This window comes from Cavia porcellus, unplaced genomic scaffold (assembly GCF_034190915.1).
Source record: "Cavia porcellus strain 051 isolate PalLab524CR breed Dunkin Hartley unplaced genomic scaffold, mCavPor4.1 scaffold_2, whole genome shotgun sequence".
Lineage (NCBI taxonomy): Eukaryota > Metazoa > Chordata > Mammalia > Rodentia > Caviidae > Cavia > Cavia porcellus.
In genome coordinates, this window is record NW_026947485.1 from 456420 (window position 1) to 475571 (window position 19152).

A 19152-nucleotide genomic window follows, 5' to 3' on the forward strand; every position below is an offset into this window, starting at 1 on the left:
GGCTGTATCTGAAAACTACTGTACATAAATAAATTTGTAGTGGAAAAGGTATGTATCTCCAAGAGCATAAAAAATATGACATGGGGGCTGGGGATTTAGCTCAGCAGCATAAGCACCTGCCTTGCAAGCGCTCCATTGTGAGTTCGATCCCCGGTACCGATAAAAAAAAAAAGGTGACATGAGGAATTCCCTCATTATGGACACTTATATTGCCCTCAATTTTTAATTTTCCTAAATCTGAAATAAAAACTCTGACAATCTATTTCTTTTACTAAATTAGTAACTAAAAACTAGATCTAAGGACCTAACAATATTTAGAACTCTTAATGATACAATCTGGTTTCCAAAAAGGTTGCACAAGTTTATTGTTTTAACCTATGAGGTTACTTCTGGCAACCCTGCCATTTCCATTCTCAAAGAAACTTTTAAGCCAGAAACACAACTGCTCAGGGTAGGTGTCAAGTGGTCACTTGCTGCTCTGGTATAGGTTGTCTGTCCTCCTAGGCCTTGTGCAGGGAGCCTGGTTTCAGGGTGCAGGGGGCATGTGACAGGCTGCCAGGGGCAGAGCCTGATGGGAGGTCCTGAGGTCAGCTGGGGGTGTCCTCAAGGACAGAGGGACCTCAGGAGCCAGATGCTCACATCCTCCCACACATATCCTTGCCACTGCTTTGAGGTCCTGGGCAGAGACAGCACCAAAGTGTGTGGACTTCAGCCTCTAGAACTGTGAGCTAAATCAGTCTTTTCTTCATCAAGTTATCCTGCTTCAGCAGTTCACAGCAAGAAAACACACTTAGGGGCAGATCACACTAGGCCTTGAAAATCCTTACAGGACTTTTATTTAAACTATGAAATATAATTTACATTTTTGGCTATGACTAGTGTGGAAAATGGGCATGGGAATAACTTAAAGACATGTTTTCCAAAAGCTGACTATAGTTTGGGAAGGTGTCACCAATTGTAGAAGAGATAGCAAAGGATGATGAAGATGTGCAGACTAAGAGAAGGGGAGCTCTCTCAAGACAGTGCAAAGGCTTTGAGTTTGATCATTTGAGTAGTTTGATACATTTAAGCCTTACAAAACCATTTACATACATTAACATTATCATATAAATGTAAGATATAAAGCACTCAAATGAAGATGCCAAGTTTATAGTCAGACAGCTAAACTGAACTCAAAAGGGTAGGATTATGCTTATAAATGTTAGAGGCATGCAAATACAAGAGCAATTGGAGAACACAGCCTAGATCCCAGTTCTGGAGCCCTCTCTATAAAGTGCACTTCCGAGTCAAGAGACAAAAAGCAAAGAAGACCAGAAGGACCAGTGAGACCAAAGAAAGAAGTTTCCAGTACTCTTGTTTATATTGTATATTTTAAAGAGTAAATAATATCTAAATTTATCTAATAAATATTACTGAATATTTGTTTTTTGAGTTATTAAATTTTTTTTTCATTAGCACCATATCCACTATTGCATATAAGGATTGCCTTTAGGGAAATACTTAAAAGGAGAGATGTAGGGCTGCTGATACAGCTCAATGGCACAGTGCCTGCCTGGCAAATGTGAGGTCGTGAGTTCAATCCCTAGTGCCCCCCCACCAAAAAAGTTAAAAGGGGAGTTGTCTAGTAATGCATAAATGATTTGAAAGCTATTTTAAGCTATATTTATTTTAAAATAAATAAAAAATCTTCATGGCAGATAAAACTGGTTTCTTACATCTTGAATATGGGTACATGCAAGGATGTCAGGAAACAGAAAAAGTCACAGAACATCTTCATAAATATGGACTTTAATTCCCATTAGGAACACTTCACACTTGAGAGCTAAAGCTTTAGACTATGGTTCCAGACCCCTAGAAATGGGTTCCTTTATATACTTTGTGGAAAACAATTGAGGAGATAAATAAACATAAAGCATGTTCATTATGGTTTGGTTCTAAAATGATAGAATCTAACTATACTTCGTATTTCAACTGCTTCAACTTGACTTATGAATTGTGTGTCTTTATTTGAGTAAAAACAATTACCCAATAATATGGGTCATTTTAAGGCACAAGACTTCATACCTGGCCCTGCAATAATACCATACTGCCTCCCAAAAAATTTATTTTTCACCCAGTGCCCAACTTAAAGGCTTATAATGTGTGTATGGCTACACTGAAATTTCACATTCAAATCTGAGCACTTTTACACAAGGAACCATCAGAAGCTCTTTAAAGGAAAACACAAATTACTACAACATTCCTCTGATTTACACTCAGGTTAATTTTTTAAGTGTACTTCCTTATCAGATACTACTACACACAGTGGCAGCACATAAACCTACTATTCCTTTCACTACAAAACACTGGTGGTTGGAAGAATAACCCAATAGTGTACATATCCAAAATGATATTTTAAAATATAGGATGACCAAAAGGAAAAGAAAATTAAATCATTGATAAACAGCTTTCCAATGTGTTTTTTTTTCCTGATTTCTTTCTAGTACTTAATCATAGTATGACCTATCTTTTAAGTTCATAAACTTAAAAAAAAATTGGAAAAACTTTTCTGAGTATTTAAACTTTATTTACCTTTATGGAATAAAGCAAGCAAATCCAATTAGTGACTGCTATTACAAAAAATTTCTTCACAAAACAAAAACACCTTCAAGACATTTAGAAATGATTTATGAAAGCAAACATATTTCATATTATTTTATGCCTATTTATAACTAACCCTTGGCAAAGGGTTTTTTCATTTTCTGTGATCATGTCATTTACAAACAGAAAAAGCTTTCAAAGTGAAACTTGAAAAGCTTTTAACTGACCCAATTTCTAGGGAATCTTTACAATACGGAAAAACATGCTGAAAATTATAATGGTAAGCTACAATGAACTACTAAGAAGGAAAACTTTTGATAAAGCAGGATAACATCTCAGTGTTAACTAGGCAGCCTTTATAGGTATAAAATATAAAACTGGAATGAATCCTCCCTAAATGTTGTTGTTTTAAAGTCTTTCCACTAGACAGGTATGGAAATTTAAGACAAATGAACTAGGTCCTCAATATCTTTATTTTAAGATCTATATACCAAGCTGTAAATCCTTAGGAACACTTGTTTAATAGTTTACACACTAATACAAGTGTTAATTTGAGTCCATGTACTCAACGAAGCATAACAAAAGCAACTGTTCAAAATAATAAGATGTTATTTTTAGGACCTCCAAATCCATTAAGTGATCAGTAAAAGCAATCTGTAGTTGACTACCAATCAAGTGAATACATATCCTCCTTCCTTTTAAAACACCCTGAGTGGAATAAAATAACTTTTCTCTTCAAAAAAACGTTTATATAGTACATAATTTTTCCTTTAACTGCCTTGGATATGCACCTAAATCTCTCTTAAGTATCCAATGCCCAGTGCCATTGATTAAGTGCTGGTAAAGGCAGGGCAAATAACTTTGTGGCTCCACCACCTAACACAATGGCAATCCAAGAGAGCGATTCACGCAGAACCTGCAGGTTCCAGATCAAACCTCAAACGCATATTTTGGGGGTAAGCCTATCAACTAAAATAGCAGGAGGAAGATTAGCTTGTCTGGTGGAGCACAAAAGCATCTTAGGTACACAGAACTTAAAATCATCACAAGTCACAGGAGTAAGAAACAAGTTTTTGTGCTTTGCAAGTGGGAGGAAAAACCTGACACTCTCATCAAAGTGATAGTAAGTCAGCACTACAATTTTTTGTAATGTTAAGGAAGTTAACTTTAATATTTTACTTTTCTTCTAAATCTTAACCAGTCACATCAAATCTTAACAATACAACTATTAATAAAAAACTAAAACCTTGTGTATACCGCAGCTGGAGTCTGAACGTCAGAGTGAGAGTACTAAAATAATAGTCCTCAAAAAGTTATCTGAATCAAATTTAAAACCAGCTTCAAGAAATACTAGCAACGGAAAGAGACGAAAAGGTCTAAGAAAAAATGGACTTGGTGTCCGTAAACTTTGAATACAGCGACGGGTGATTTTCTTACTTGAACTGGAGATAAAAAGCTAAAAGCGGTGGTGTTGCACGACTCAGACACAGGTGTCAGCCAGTCCCAAATGACATTCTCCTGAGCCTTAGTCACACGATTTCAGAGTATGCGTTTGGTTCCCAGCTGTCCCCGTAGCGCCTGAACGGGTGCGCGGAAAGCGCCCGCGCCGTCCGGCAGGAACCCGCTACTCCCCACCCGTCACCCCCGCGTCAATACCGTGGCGTTACAAAAACGGGCGGCCACTTTGAACACGGCCGGTGCTGTTTGAGCACAGAGTCCCGGGCGACCCCCAGTCACCTCGCCGGGAGCCCGCGCAGTGCTAGGAGAGGTGTCTGGTCCCTGAGCTCGGCGCGCCCGCCCCAAGACCCCGCACTGAGCACCGGGGGGAGGGGGGGGTGTGGGCCAGCGGCGAAGGCGACAGCGGGCACGGAGCCGCCGAGGGGCCGGGGATCCGGCTCGGCGCGCCGCGAAACAGAGGACAGCCTTCCCGGAACAACTCCGGCCCGCGCCCGCCCGGGGGTCCCGGCGCACGAGCGCCGCCATCTTCCCCTTCCCGCCTGCTCAGCGCTCTCCGCGCCGCCCAGCCCGCGGAGAGGCGCGGCCCGCGTAGGGACAAGGCCGCCGAGCCCAGAGCCAGCCAGATAGCTGCGCAGCCGACGGGCGGGAAGGGGCCGGGCAGCGGGCGGGGCGGAGCGGCCGTGGCCGGGACCTGAGGGTTCCATCGCACTTACTTCCTGTTTTGGGTCCGGGCACTTGGGAAGAACCAGGATGGAGGCTCTGAAAATACCAGGATGGAGGAAGCGGCCGCAGCGACAGTGGCTGCCGCGGCGAGAGCGAACGCGACGGGTGCCGGAAGTGAGCTGTACTGCGCTGCGCCCCGCCCCGCCCGCGCGCTGTGGCGTCACTTCCGGCCAAGTGGAGCCCGAGAAAAATCTCCGGCCGAGGTTGGAAGATGTGGTGGTCTGCAAGTTGAAGAGGAACTGCTGCACTAGCGAAGATAAGGCTGTTGTATACAATCATACTGAAATACAGTGCTGAGCGAGGGTGCTTGTGGAGGCACAGCTTCGGCTTCTGCGTTCTGCTCTGGCTATCTGAAGAGCGTTCAGAGAACACCAAGATGGACCTGAAAGTTGCACTGGCCAGTCTTCTGAATCTTCACGAAATGCGATTTTTTTCTGTTAAAGAATCCCAAAGCCTGGACAGTGTGATCCCTATAGCAGCTCCAGTAAGATTATTTTTCCACTACCTTGCCATAATGTGCCTTAGTGTTTTTGCTTTTAGTCATTCTACAAGTAGTATCTCATTACTTTATATTTAAAGTGTATTTTTAAAAAATAAGCATTCTTATGCTTGGCTTGGTGATTGGTGAATCTGGAGGAATTGTGCTCAGCTTTCCTTTCTCTACTGGGGCGGCAGAGATTTCACTAAGCGTCTTACATCCAGGGGTCATTGCAGTGTGAAGGTGTCGTTAATCGTCAGTTTTACGTAGTTAATAGTTAATATCTAGTAATTGATTTTCCTTTCTTACTCCTCTGCAGTTTCAGTATTTTTATGCAATTCTGTTTTCCTCTGTATACAAAGTGTAGTTGGAAAACTTGTGACACTAGTTCATTTAAAGACATTGAGGAAAAAAAACAGACCACATTGAAATGACTAGAAAAATGACTGCCTGTTTAGGTTTTCAGCCACATATACGTAGTTTTCATCAATAGTTCCATTATATACCATTTATCTCCCAAATGTTGCAATTAACGAAAATTAAAAAGAATATAAAGTAATGAGATACTACTTGTAGAATGACTAAAAGCAAAAACACTAAGGCACATTATGGCAAGGTAGTGGAAAAATAAACTCAATCTCTGATGGGAATGCGAAGTGGTAGAGCCATTTTGGAAAACAGTTTGTCAGTTTTTTAAAAAAAATAAGCATTCTTAGTACATGATACAGTAAACTGGTTATTTATCCAATGTGTTAAATACTTAAGTCTACATAAAATCTTGTACACTATATTTGCAGCACCTTTTTTCATAATTTTCAAAACTTGAAAGCAATCAAGATGAATTTCAGTAGGTGAATAAACTGGTATATCCATATAATGGCATTGTATTCAATACTCACTAAGAAAAAGTGAGCTATTAAATCTTGGATGTGAAGGCACCACTGTGTACCACCCTACTGGGAGACATTGACAGTGGAGGAGACTGCATGTGAAAGGGAGCAGAATGTTTAGAAATTCTGTACTTCGTGCTCTGTTTTACTGTGATCCTAAGAATCAGTGAAAGAACTAAATAGGCCCTTGGGTTTGAATGTGTACCAACATTTTCTGGAGATTTGTAGGTCGTGGGTATTAAACTCTTTTAGTGTTTATAGCATCTGTTTGTATCACTACAGTTAACCACAGATGAATCCCATTTTAGACAAGAATCAAAAAGAATAGAGAGAAATATGTGGCAAAAACCTGTGTTCTGAATAACTTGCTGTAGCTCATAAAATACACTTAGTGAAGAGTCTTTTCCTATAGAAAATAAATACAGCCAATTTCCAGGTTTTTTGGGGGTGTGTGTGTGTGTGTGTGTGTGTGTGTATATATATATACTGGGGATCAAACCCAGTGCCTCATGCATGCTAGGAAAAAGCTCCATCACTGAGCCACATCTCCAGCCCATCCAGAGTCTTAACTAGAAGGTGGATATTGTGATTTAGATCTAACATGTTCCCCAAAAGTCTCACATTAAGAAGTGGAGCCTGGTGGTAGGCAATGGATCACTAAAGGTGTGACCTGAAAGGTGTTTTCTTGTCTTCCAAATTTGTTTCCTACATGCCTCTCAGTGTGCTGTGCTTGGAAGCAGCAGACTGAACCCTGGGAAACTGAGCCTAAGCTAAACTGCTCATCTTTAAATTGCAGGTGCCAGATATTTTGTCCCTATGATGGGAATGTGAGTAATACAATGGACATTGTTTATTAAAACTGTATGTTTTTATCTTGTTAGTAGCTTTATTGTCAGTTTGTGGTGCTTTCTGCATTTTTTGGAGCTATGACATCTGTCATTTTGTTTTTAATATTACATAACTGGTGTTTATGTTAGCAAAGTGGTGAGATAGGGTAGCGTTGTTGCATGCATGTTAGAGTCAAACCTGAATGTGAATCTTGGCTCCAGTACTTAATGGTGAGTATGTTACCCCACTTCTCTAGACTTTATTTACTTTTGAAAAATAGGAATGATAGATCTACTCTCCAGAATCATGTTATATGTGGTTCTGAAATGTTCCTCATAACACATGTATGTTGCAGAATGGGACTATGAAACAAGATTTTATCTCAAGAGCTCTGGATGAATTACTATTCCAATAACTCCACAGATGGGTTCAGAGGATTATTATGAAGTGATAGAAGTATAGGCTGAGGTAAGTGAAAGAGGCTAGCCTAGAAGGGCAGATCTTCTCTGTGCCCCTTCCTTGGTTCCTCGCTGCCTCTTGGCTGCCGTGAGGTGGCTGCTTTGCTTTGCCACACAAGCTGGCCATGATGTTCTGCTTGCTATAGCCCAGAAGCAACACAGCCAGCAAGCCATGGCCTGAAACCAGGAGCCTGGATAAACCTTTTCTCCTTTAAATTTCTCAGATATTTTGTCAAAGTGACAGAAAGCTAACCTGAATGTAGGCAACATTTTTCATAGAGTTTAATATACTAGTGAGCATCAGAAATGGAAACTAAAACCCCTGAGCCAGAAAAGCAAAACCACTCAAAAGAGCAGCTTATATGAAATAGTAATTATGCATGCAAAATGACTGACATACTTAGGAGAAAGTGGTTCCTCATTATCAACATTTTTCATAAAACAGCCAGGTAGGTGCTTTTCACTAAGGCCTAAGGTTTGTTTCTAAGTTAGTTTGGCTGCTATTCACTTTTGCAAAATCTTAGATAAACCTGCACTCTGTAATTTCCAAATGAAAGTCCCACTTGTTCTTATAATTATGTTTCCCCTTTTGAGGAATTTCTTTCAAACTTCTGTTCTCCAAGGTCAGCTGGTATTTACTTGGAGAAAACAAGTATATTTTCATATTAGTATTTTCATATTCATATTCATTTTAGTATTTTCATATTAGTATAATTCTATGGAAGAAGCAAGAGGTGAGGGAATTGCTTTTTACCAGCAAGCAAACTCAGTTCTACAGCAGATGCCAGCTAGGTATTGTCCAGTTCAGTTTTAAATCTGTCTATCTGAAGATAGGCACAGGCCCCCAAGACAGGACCCTCCACTCATACTCTATGCCAGACACGTGTTGCAGGTGATTTTACATGTGCTTCAAGCCCACCAGGTGTAACTTGGGATTCTCACAGCCATGTTCTCTGAACTTACATGAGTGGCTTACAGGAGTCAGGGCAACATTTCCTTCTATTTACTGACTTATTCTAAAGAATATTGCAGAGAGCAAGCAGACCCATCATAGCCTGCTAGCCACTGTCACCAGGAAGCTGCTTCCTGTGGGCAGCCAGCAGGAGCAGAGACATGCAGCCAAATAAGCCCCATGTACCTGTGGCCACCATTAGAGGCCCTTGCTTCCTTCAGGTAGCCATCTCCCATTAGGAGAATCAGACAAACACACCCCTGTGTGCCTGCCACCATCGTGGGAGTTCTGGTGTAGACATGCAGGCTGAAAGCAGCCCCCCTGCTATGTGCCCCCTGGCCATTGGAGAAGCCCACCCCATGCTTTGCTACCTCCCTGTAAATCTAGGGTCAGAGGAATCCAGGTGCCTGTCCCATTCCCCCACACTGCAGAGAGGCTGCAAAAGTAGGAAGTACATGGGGCCCCACTACCAGCTTGCTGGGAGGAACCCAGGAGAATGTCAAGATGAAGGAGCAAAGGCAATCTCAGACCTCTGGCCCACACACAGCAAGTCTGGGAGATACAGTCCTAGAAGAAAATGGAAATTACATGCCTGAAATCTCTGAAAGGATAGCAACTGAAGAAATAATTTCATGGGACTGTAAAATCGGTCAAATCAGAACTGTCTCAGGTAAAAGGAGAAATCACAAACATAAAGAATTGCTCAGCATGTCTGAAGATGACATAGATAAAGAGCATAGGAAAATGATGGAAACCTTGAATGAACAATATAGAAAGTAATTACAATGCAAGAAACAGATTTAAAGCAATAATTAGGAAATTTAAAAGTCAATCAAAAGCTAGAAAAACCACTTGAAAGAGGCTAAAGATAGACTTTCTGACCTTGAAGACAGGATCATAGCTAGTGATTGTGAAAGGAAAGATCTCTTAAAAATAATGAAATCAGGAAGTAATTCAAAGTCTGCAAGATGATGCAGAGAAACATAATTTAAGAGTGATAGGTATCAGTGTAGAAGCAGGGATCAACACAAATGAAATTAAAAGGCTATTTACAAAAGTAATAGCAGAAAATTTCCCAAACATGGGAAAATGATCTGGCATATAGATAAATGAGGAATATAGAACTCCAGTTAGCCATAACCAAAGTAAATCTACACCCAAACATAATAATCAAGATTCCAAAAATTCAGCACAAGAACAGAATATTAAAAGCTGTTAGAGGAAACAGGTAATCTATAAAAGAAAACCAATCAGAATCATGGCAGACTTCTCAACACAAATCATCAGTCAAGAAGAGTTTGGAGTGCAGTGTTTCAGATCCTGAAAACAACTTCCAACCCAGATTGATGTACCCTGAAAAACTATCTTTCAGAATTGATAGAAAAATAATATACTTCCATGATAAAGAACAACTGAAGGAATTCAACCAATCCTACAGAGAGTGCTAAAGGATGTTCTAGAGAGAGAGAAAGATGACCATGGTTCCAGGAACAGCAGCAGAGGAAGATCGCCAAACAAGATAGGCAACTGAATGAAGGGGAAAAGTGGAGGACCAACAGCAGAAGGATAGCATGGCATGTAACCATTAATGTAGATGGCCTCAATTCAGCAATAAAAAGAAACAGGGAGAGTGGATCAAGAAACAAGATCCATCAATATATACTAGAAAAACATTTAACCTGAAACAGACTGAAAATCAAAGGAGAGAAAACAATTGTTCCATGTGACAGGAGACCAGAAAAATAGCAAGGGTAACTTGCCCATCAACTGCAGAATGGATAAAAGAGATATGGGTATTTTCATACAATACCATCTCCCTGGAAAGCTACCCAGCCATAAAGTAGAATAATCTTGAGGCTCTTGTAGGTGAATGGATGAAACTGGAAATCATGTTGATGGGCAAAACAATTTGAACTCATATGGATGAACCCTACCATAAAAAACAAGTTAATGGTATCCAAAAAGCAAAATAGATATTGTAAAAGTGATAGGAAAAGATAGTAACTACTGGTTAATTTCTTATTGTCTTGTCTTGAACTCATTTTCATAATTCTTTTAGGTCTGGCTTTGTTCTGTCTTGTTTTGTTGGATTTTACTGTTTCTGATAGTATGGGCAGCTATTTTGAACATAATGGGATGTATTATGGTAATCATGGTTGGTTTCCTATTTTGTTTTGAAGTCCTTTCATTTAATTGGTTTTATTGTTTTGTTTGATTTTATTATGTGTGATGGTATGGGCAACTCTTTTGAAGAAAATGAGACATTGTAGTAACCATTGATCATTTCCTGTTATCTGGTTTTGGAGTCCTGTAATGCTTTCATTCTTTTGATTGGTTTTATACTATTTTGTTATGTTTGAAATTATTGTGTGTAAAGGTATGGACAACTATTTTGAAGAAAAAAAGAAACACTATGGTAGCCACAAAAAAATAAAGAATATTACAAGTTTCAGTTGAAGAGATGCATAGGAAAGACATGGAAGAAGGGGCACAGAACTTCCATACCGTGCTTCAGGAATGTCCACATATCTCACTGTCTAGGAGCTCTGTGAAGGCTGCCTTGGCTTCTGATGGAGGCTCTTCACACAGGTGTAACTGAAGCATATACAGCCACTTAGACAAGTGACTGGACAAAAGGAGATGTGATCTAAAATGGATGGGCTTAGTGGGAACCCAACAAGACCTGCCTGACCTCTCTGTGTAGCACACATTGCTCATGGGTGCAAAGTAGGTCTCCTTCCAAAATAGGGGCTCTTATCATCTACTGTGACATAAGATTGGTCAGAGAATTTCTTTATGACCAGCTCCCAGACAAAAATTTTGGTAAGACGAGAGCTTCTATTGCTCATGTTGGTGAAAAGACGTTCAATGTTTCATGGCCTTCCTTTGGAGGGGTTATGAGCCAAGAACCATAGCTGGAAACTAAAAATACATATATCAGTATCAGTAATTTTAAAAATGGATGTAACATTTCTGTACCTCTATCTTGAATAATTAAAGGTACAGACTGCCCATAACACAATTTGAATCATAGAACATCTCCCTGCAGTTATATCTGTCTCACTACTCAATCAATATGTATATAGGGAATGCATGAGATTTTAAATATTATCTAATTAAGGATTCAATGTTTTGTAGAAAAAGCATGAGAACTATTTCTATTCAAAACAAAGTATAAAGGTATTTATAACACAGTAAATATTTCTAGAGATAGATAGTGTCTTATTCACTTTCTATACCTGAGATTTGCAATTTAAAGAAGAAAGGATTTATTTTGGCTCACAATTTATAAAGGTTTCAGTCCCATATCCAGCAGGTTGCAAGGCAGGGTGGTGTGGTGGAAAGGCCTGGCTCACAGTGTAATGGCAAGTATGGAGAGAGAGATGGGGAGAGGGAAGGAGGAGGCAGAGGAAGCAAAGTGGGGGAGAGTTGCAAGGAAAAGATAAACCATTCTCAGCCACACCCCTAGTGGCCCAACTCTTCAGACCATATCACACCTCCTAACAGAAATTCAGCTATAAACTCATCCGTGGATTAATCCAGGGATGAGTATCATGTCTTCATGACCTAGTCACCTCCCAAAATTCTACTATGAGATCATGGGGCTTTGGAGGGACATCTAGATATAAACCATAATAGGTAGGTAGGTAGGTACATAGATCTGCACTTGCTAGTTATGATTACCTCTATTGGACTCAAGCTTTTCAGTAACATTTTCATGAATCTCATCAGTGATTAAATGTTGATGAAATTACTTTTATGAAAAGTTGCTATGCTATAGCATACTCCTATCCAGTGAAAGCAAAAGTTTCTAAAAACATTTTATGTAGAGTATTGAGAGCAGGACTTCCTGAGAAAACATTTAAAAAGAATCTGGAAAGGAAAGGAAAAATCACCATAGTAGGTGGTGGAGTCCGAAAGGCATTTGAATACCTAGTGCAAGAAGAGCGTGTTTGTAGAAAGCAACTGGTCCGATAATTATAAAATGGTGAGAGTATGCACTACCTAAGACTCCTGAGATGTCAACTCAGTCCTTAAAAGTTTATCGTATTGTGGTAAGGATACTTACTATTCCCCTCTTGCTAACTTTTAAATGTACTATACACTACTTTTGAGTGCAGGTATGAATGTTACACAGCAGATCTCTAGAGCTTTCATCTTGCTGGAAATTTTACCTGTTGATGGGAAACTCCCCATTTCCTCGACTCCTCAACTTGTGGTAGCCTCTGTTTTGACCCTTGAGTTTATGAATTTGATTATTTCAGATTTCATTTAAGTGGAATCATAGTATTTGTCTTTCTGAGACTGACATTTTATTTCATGTTATGTCTTCAAGGTTCACCCATACGTGACATATTCCATACAGAGTTTCCATCTTCTCGAGGGCTATGCAGCATCCCTGCCATTGCAAGCATCAGCTTGTGTCTCATGTGTCTGGAGACATAATGGAGCCCTGTGGCAGCCTGCTATTGCTGTGCTTGTCATTGTGCAGTATAATACCTTATATTGTTTGCTGGTATCAAAAGCAAATATATTAATCCAGAAGTGTCTTAAATCAGAAGAACCAGGAACCAGCTGTTTCTATCTTGCAACAGCTGCTATCTCCAGGACAGTTCTAATTTTCACTACCTGGACATTACTAAAACAAAACAAACAAATACTAGATCCTATTGTTATTCAAGTGGAAGGTTATTTTAACAATGTCGCACATTTGGTATCATTCTAAATCTTATTGCTCATGTCTTGTTTATCTCGATGCAATATTGTAAGAGAACATGTCATGTTAACCAGCAGATGTCCCTATTGTTCAGCAATATATATATATATATATATATATATATATATATATTTTTTTTTTTTTTTTTTTTTCCCCACAGATGTTCCCACAGATGGCAATCTGGGGGCTTGGATGTCTAGTTATGTGTCACAGCAGACAAGACCTCAGAGATAATAAACTGAAGGAACAGGCATTGTGCTTTGCAATCTAAACATGACAAAGCTCTCTAGCATTTAAAAACTTATTCTGAATTTGATGCTTTCTCCTCCAGCCAATGTATGTCTAATTTCCATGGATAGAATGTGCTGTGATAGAGAAAGAAACAAGGAGTTTCCATGACATTTAAAGCTCCTGAGGAATTTGCACATTGGTGCCAGCAGTTTTCTCATTTCATCCAGCACATTTTCTGGGCACCTCCTTTGTGTGGAGCACCATTTGAGGCACAGAAATTGTGGTGGAGGTGAAAAGACAAAATTCCAGCTCTTTAGGAATAGACAATAGGGGCTGGGGATTTACCTCAGCGGCATAAGCACCTGCTTTGCAAGCAGGCTGTTGTGAGTTCAATCCCTGGTACCGATAAAAATGAAAAAGCCAAAATAAATAAATAAATAGGAATAGACAATAAACATTCTGGCGGAAGTTCAAAGTTTTTTGATTAACATATTAATTCACTAAATTCCTGGCAATTACCTGTAAACTTTGCTCATGATTAACAAGTTAATCAAGACTAAAAAATAATACAAATCAAATCACTTAGTGTCATTAGATAAAATTGTAAATATTAGGAAAAGTGGCCCAGTGTCCATTGGTCTTGCTTAGTCAACACACTAATGTGTGTCTAACAAGTATTAAGTTCTCTAAAAGTGGAAGATATTATTTGTGTTTATCCCAAACAACAAAGAATAAATAACAAAAAAGGAATGATGAGGCAAGAATACTGTTGTCATTTGTGTGAGCATTTGTGTGTGTTTTACTGTTGTATAGGATTTGTTAGGCAAGAAGTCTGTTGCAGTGAAGAAAAGGTTTTGGTTATCAAGAATGTTTTTAACATATCGACATTAGCCTGTGACAGCAGGCAGAGGACGTCTAGATATTGTTTCAGTTTATTTTAAGGTGAATTCCAAAATGGCAATCTATTGCCAATGAGTATGAAGAGGGATATAGTAAGTTCCATTTCTAAAAATGTACTTCTTTCTTCTTGAAAATTGCTGGCTTTCATGTAACTGGAGAGCATTTTGAGTAGTAGGTAAAGAGATATTTCCTCTTAAAGAATTCCCTTCTATTATGTATAACAGATGCTAGTAATTGCATGAAAGCTAAAGTATTTTTGGATCATGTTTACATCTAAATCCAAAGACATGAGTCCACATCTTGTCTGTAATCTCAGCTCTCTGGGAGCCTGAGGCAGGAGGACCTTCAACTTCAGCCCAACCTGGACAATTTAGAGGCTCAGCAGGGCCTGAAATAAAAAGTTTTTCAAAAGGGCTGGAGATGTACTTCAGTGCAAAGGTCTTGGGTTCAATCTTCAGTACAGTACTGCCAAAACAACAAACAAACCCCACCATAGTCAAGCAGGTTACTCACCTAAAATATCAGTCTGATCTTTTAATGCCTATCTAATTAAAAATATATACACTGTATTAAATACAGCAATACCAAATTAAATTCCAAATCATAGTAGTATGTTTTTCATAATGACTGCATCATAAATAGACAGACCTTGTGAAGAAATATGATATTTATAATTTTTAATTTAATAAAATGGTGATTGATAGAATTAGAAAGGCAGTCTCTATGGACTGTCTGTTTAGACTTCATAATATTATTATATATAATCATATTTTCAAATTACAGCCATTGCAGCAGATATGCTATTTTAACAAACCTAGGGTAGGAAGGTAGATGATTTTAGCAGAGAATCAGCATTGTATTTCTTCTGTGTTTTATGTTTCCCACCACAAGTTTATATTTATGCCTAACTTTGGTCTGTGTTGGTTCAACCTGGCACAGAAAGGCATAAGGTTATCATAGTCACTGTCTGAAATAAAGTGATACCTTTTGTCTTTATCCCATAGTAATTGGAGAAGCTCTGTTTTTGTTTTCACAGGACGCTGCTGCCTTTTCCTTCTTTTCTTTGCCAAAGAGCCATCTGCTACAGAATCAGTCTCTACTGAAAACACTTCCAATGTTGAACTAGTACTGTGTTTTCTCAGGAATCTCTTCTGAAAAAAGCCCGTGCTGCCTTGCCTTGTTGACCAGTTGCTGAAGAGACACACGCTATGAAAAGCCTCCGACCTAATGTTACAAATGGCTGTGGATCATAGTTAATACTGTATTAGAAATCTGTCTCCTTCGGTGGGTAAACCTGAAAAGAACCTGAAACTTTTTCCTGCTAGGTTTTTCCTACCTATATCTTCACCATAACAACTTTAATTATGCAATAGGAATTTCAAAATTAGGTTGCTTAACCTGATCCACTGTTGGCAGAAATGTAAATTGGTTTGGCCATTATGGAAAGCAGTGTGGGAATTCTTCAAATCAGTAAAAATTAGAATCACCCTAGGATCCAGCAGTCCCACTATGGCTACAGATCCAAGGAAGTAAATCAGCCTACCAAAGAGATGTCTGCACTCCCACATTCACTGCAGCACATTTATACTGGCCAGAAATGGGAACTTTCTGGTAACTGTCAACTAATGAATAAAGAGAATGTGGTACATGTACATAGTCCAATATTATTCCACCATAAAAATTAAATTCTGTCCTTTGCATCAATACAGATATAACTGAAGATTATTATGGTAGGTGAAATGAGCCAGGTGCAGAAAGACAAGGACCATATGATTTCAGCCATATGCAGAATCTAAAAAAGTTGATCTCATAAAAGTTGAGAGTATGGTGAGATTACCAGAGAACAGGAAGAGGAAGTGGAGAGAGAGGTAGGGAAAAGTTACTGTTGAAAGGAGAAGGAAGTTCTGATGTGCTGTTGTACTGTATGATGGCCATCCAAAAGCTAGAAGAAAGGATCTTGAAAGTTCTGATGGAAAAATGACAAAGTTTGAGGAGATTCATGTTCAGCCTGACCTTCTCATCCTGTGGTGCTTACATGCAATGAAACAGTACATGGTGTCCAGCCTATATGTACAATTTTTAAGTTTTTCATGTATTTGTCAAAGAAGACAGAAAATTCAATTCTTGTAGGGTAAGTGGTTTGCAACTGACTGGGGTATTCATACCATTTCCATATCCTCTTAGGATTAGAGTCCAATATTCTTAAATCCTTTTATTTTCATAAAATTTTGAATAGAAATCCAAGCATATAGTTCTATTTCTTCCAATTGTTTAAAAGGAGAAACTCAATTCTAACAAAATCTTAAAAGTTATGAATCACATCCTCTAGGTTTGGAAGGAAAATATCTATTTCCCTCTGTTTGGGAAGTATGTTACACAGTGCTTTGGAGACTGCGGTGGCATGTCCTTCCCTGACCTTGATATCTCTTCCTTCTGCCATCTTTTTTTTTTTTTTTTGTCTTTTTCCTTTTTATCGGTACCAGGGATTAAACTCATGACTGCCTGCTTGCAAGGCAGGAGCTAAATCCCCAGCCCCTTCATCTTGATGTCTCTTCCTTCCGGTCTTAATGACTCTTCCCCCATCTTGGTGTGTCTTCCATCTCCCATCTTGATGGCTCTTCCTTCCCACATCTTGTTTGCTTTTCCTTTTCATACTGTCATGGCTCTTAACCCATTAATCCACTGATGGGCTGGTTACATGGTTTGCACATCATGGATTATGCTGCCGTAAACATGAGAGTGCAGAAATGCCTTTGACACAGTTTTCACTTCCCTGGACATTTGTCAGTATGGGGTTGCTGAATCTAACGGCAGTTCTATTTCTAGCATTTTAAAAAAACTTTTACACTTCTCTATAATTTATATTCCCACAAACAGTATAAAGGACTTATGCTTTTTGTGTCTCCTTGCCAATAATTTGTATTTTTTGTGTTTTTGACAGTAGCCACTGTAACCGGATTGAAATGGCATCTCATTGTGTTTGGTTTGTATTTTTATTTCTGTGAGTTTTAATGATGCAAACTTTCTATATATCTGTTTCTACTTAGGCTACACTTTTGGTGGGGGGTGGTGACTGGGAATTGAATTCAGGATTTTGTGCTTGCCAGGTGGCCATTTGCCACTGAGTTATATCCACCTCATAGACTGCACTTTTCAAAGGAATTTTCCTCTCAGAAACCATCAGTAGGACTGGGAAAATATTTTCACTGTAGGCAGCTTCAAGAGCAATGTTTATAAACTCGAGAGAACTAGAGAAGGAGGTCTAGAGAGCATGGAAAACATGATGTGGCAATTGTAGCACACCAGATGACTGGAAGACATGGAGGAAGCAGTTAACTGAGGAGCACTCCACAAGGTAGAAAAACCCAGTAATCATGAAACAGGAGTCTAAGCTGTTGTGATTTGGATGAATTCACAATTATCATGACATTATTCTATAATTATAGGTCTAGATGCACCTGAGATCATTTAGATCCAGTACATGGATCATGAAGCTAAGAAAGTTCAGTTGAACAAGATGGAGTGCAGTGTGTAAGTCAAAGGGGAAGTTGCCTGAGGACAATTAAAGGTCAAAAGAAGCAAAGAAGGGCTTAGCTTTCTTGTTATATGAATTGGGGAAAATAAAAAATTAACCCATTAAGCAGGTTTCAAGGCTAAAAGTATCATCGGGGAAAGACAGATTTTGACTATGTTATTATAACTGAAAGAACATGTTCACAAAGTCTGAAGTGAGAAAATTTTATAATCTATCAGGAGTGCAGTAGAATGAGCTTTTAAAATGCTTGAGACCAGTAGAGAATGATGAAAGAGGAAGGCACAAGATTGAGGCTCAGCACATTGACCCAAAAGGACACAAGACTTTCTAATATCTTAGTGTGAGCATCAGAGACAAGACTGATAGTCAAAGAAATTCACCATATTTATTGGCAAATGGCAAATTAATAGCTAGTCATTGTTTTCTCAAATAGTTATTGAAGCAAGAACAAATATGGAGCATATGCTGCTTGGGAGAGATGCCAGCACTTAGATGAACTGTTGACAAGAACGAAAGGATATTAAATTAGAATCAAGATCTTGCAGAATGCATTCAGAGAACACTATGGAAACACTGCATTTGCAAATTACTCTTTACAATATGTGAAAATGCAAAGAATGATCTGTGGGCATGTCATTACATCAGTTTGGAAGAAGGAGATGCAGTCCTTTCTCCCAGAACATACTACGCTTCCAGCCTGTCCCTTGAGGAGAGGTGATATAGAAAGTGGAAGTGGAACGTGTAAAAACAAAGACAGTTATATTGAATAAGAAGAACCCTTTCCTTACTTGACATCTCTCATTCCCAGCCTCTCCCCACCATTTCTGGAGAACTGGATTTAAGTGACCTAAACCCAAAGTGATTAAAGACCTCTCTCTGCCTACTTTGAACATCACAGCAAGAATGGAACCAGAAACTAGATTTAAAGTCAGCTTTGAAGACAGAAGCTCTTGTAAGGTCTGAGATCATGGACTGGACAATTTTAAATGACCCAAAATAACATAGTAGAATTGTCTCCTGCAGGGAGAGATCTTTATAAAACTAGCCTGAAAATTTCCACTTTATTGTCATATTCTGTCACTGCTTAGTTATTTACCCTTGGGCAAGTTAATTTACACTTGAAAGTCAGTTTCTTTATTCATAAGTACTGAAGACTTAAAATTAATAATGTACATAGATTTTCCTCACTGTGTTTTTTAAAAATTCAAAACAGAATTAATATCAAGCTGAGAGAAAAGTTGCAAGTGTAGTGTCATGAGCTCTTCTAAACTCTCTGAAAGTAGGTTGCTGATGATGCACTACAGCCCAGGAAGGTCCGTGTGTCCTTCTCCCATAGCTATCGTTGACATATCGTATCAACTAGGTCTCAGATCATTCAAATTTCACTAGTTATCCTAATGTG

General features: G+C 38.9%; 1 protein-coding gene and 1 long non-coding RNA gene across 9 annotated transcripts in view; one reads left to right on the forward strand and one right to left on the reverse strand.

The window, feature by feature from the left end:
* Dmtf1 (cyclin D binding myb like transcription factor 1) overlaps positions 1 to 4896 on the reverse strand; it is a 41132-nt gene extending 36236 nt beyond the window's left edge. For 7 of the 8 annotated variants that reach the window (XM_005003647.4, XM_063237252.1, XM_013152411.3 and 4 more), the window contains exon 1: positions 4752 to 4896. The gene's annotated coding sequence lies outside the window, so the exon portion shown is untranslated. Of the gene's footprint in view, positions 1 to 4017; positions 4214 to 4751 lie in introns of those variants that run through there. The other variant, XM_013152410.3, reaches the window with a different exon arrangement.
* Positions 4866 to 18809, forward strand: LOC134473292 (uncharacterized). Its single transcript, XR_010043489.1, has 2 exons — positions 4866 to 7425; positions 15252 to 18809. It is a non-coding gene; the product is annotated as an uncharacterized LOC134473292 (long non-coding RNA).
* Positions 18810 to 19152: the final 343 nt, after the last annotated feature.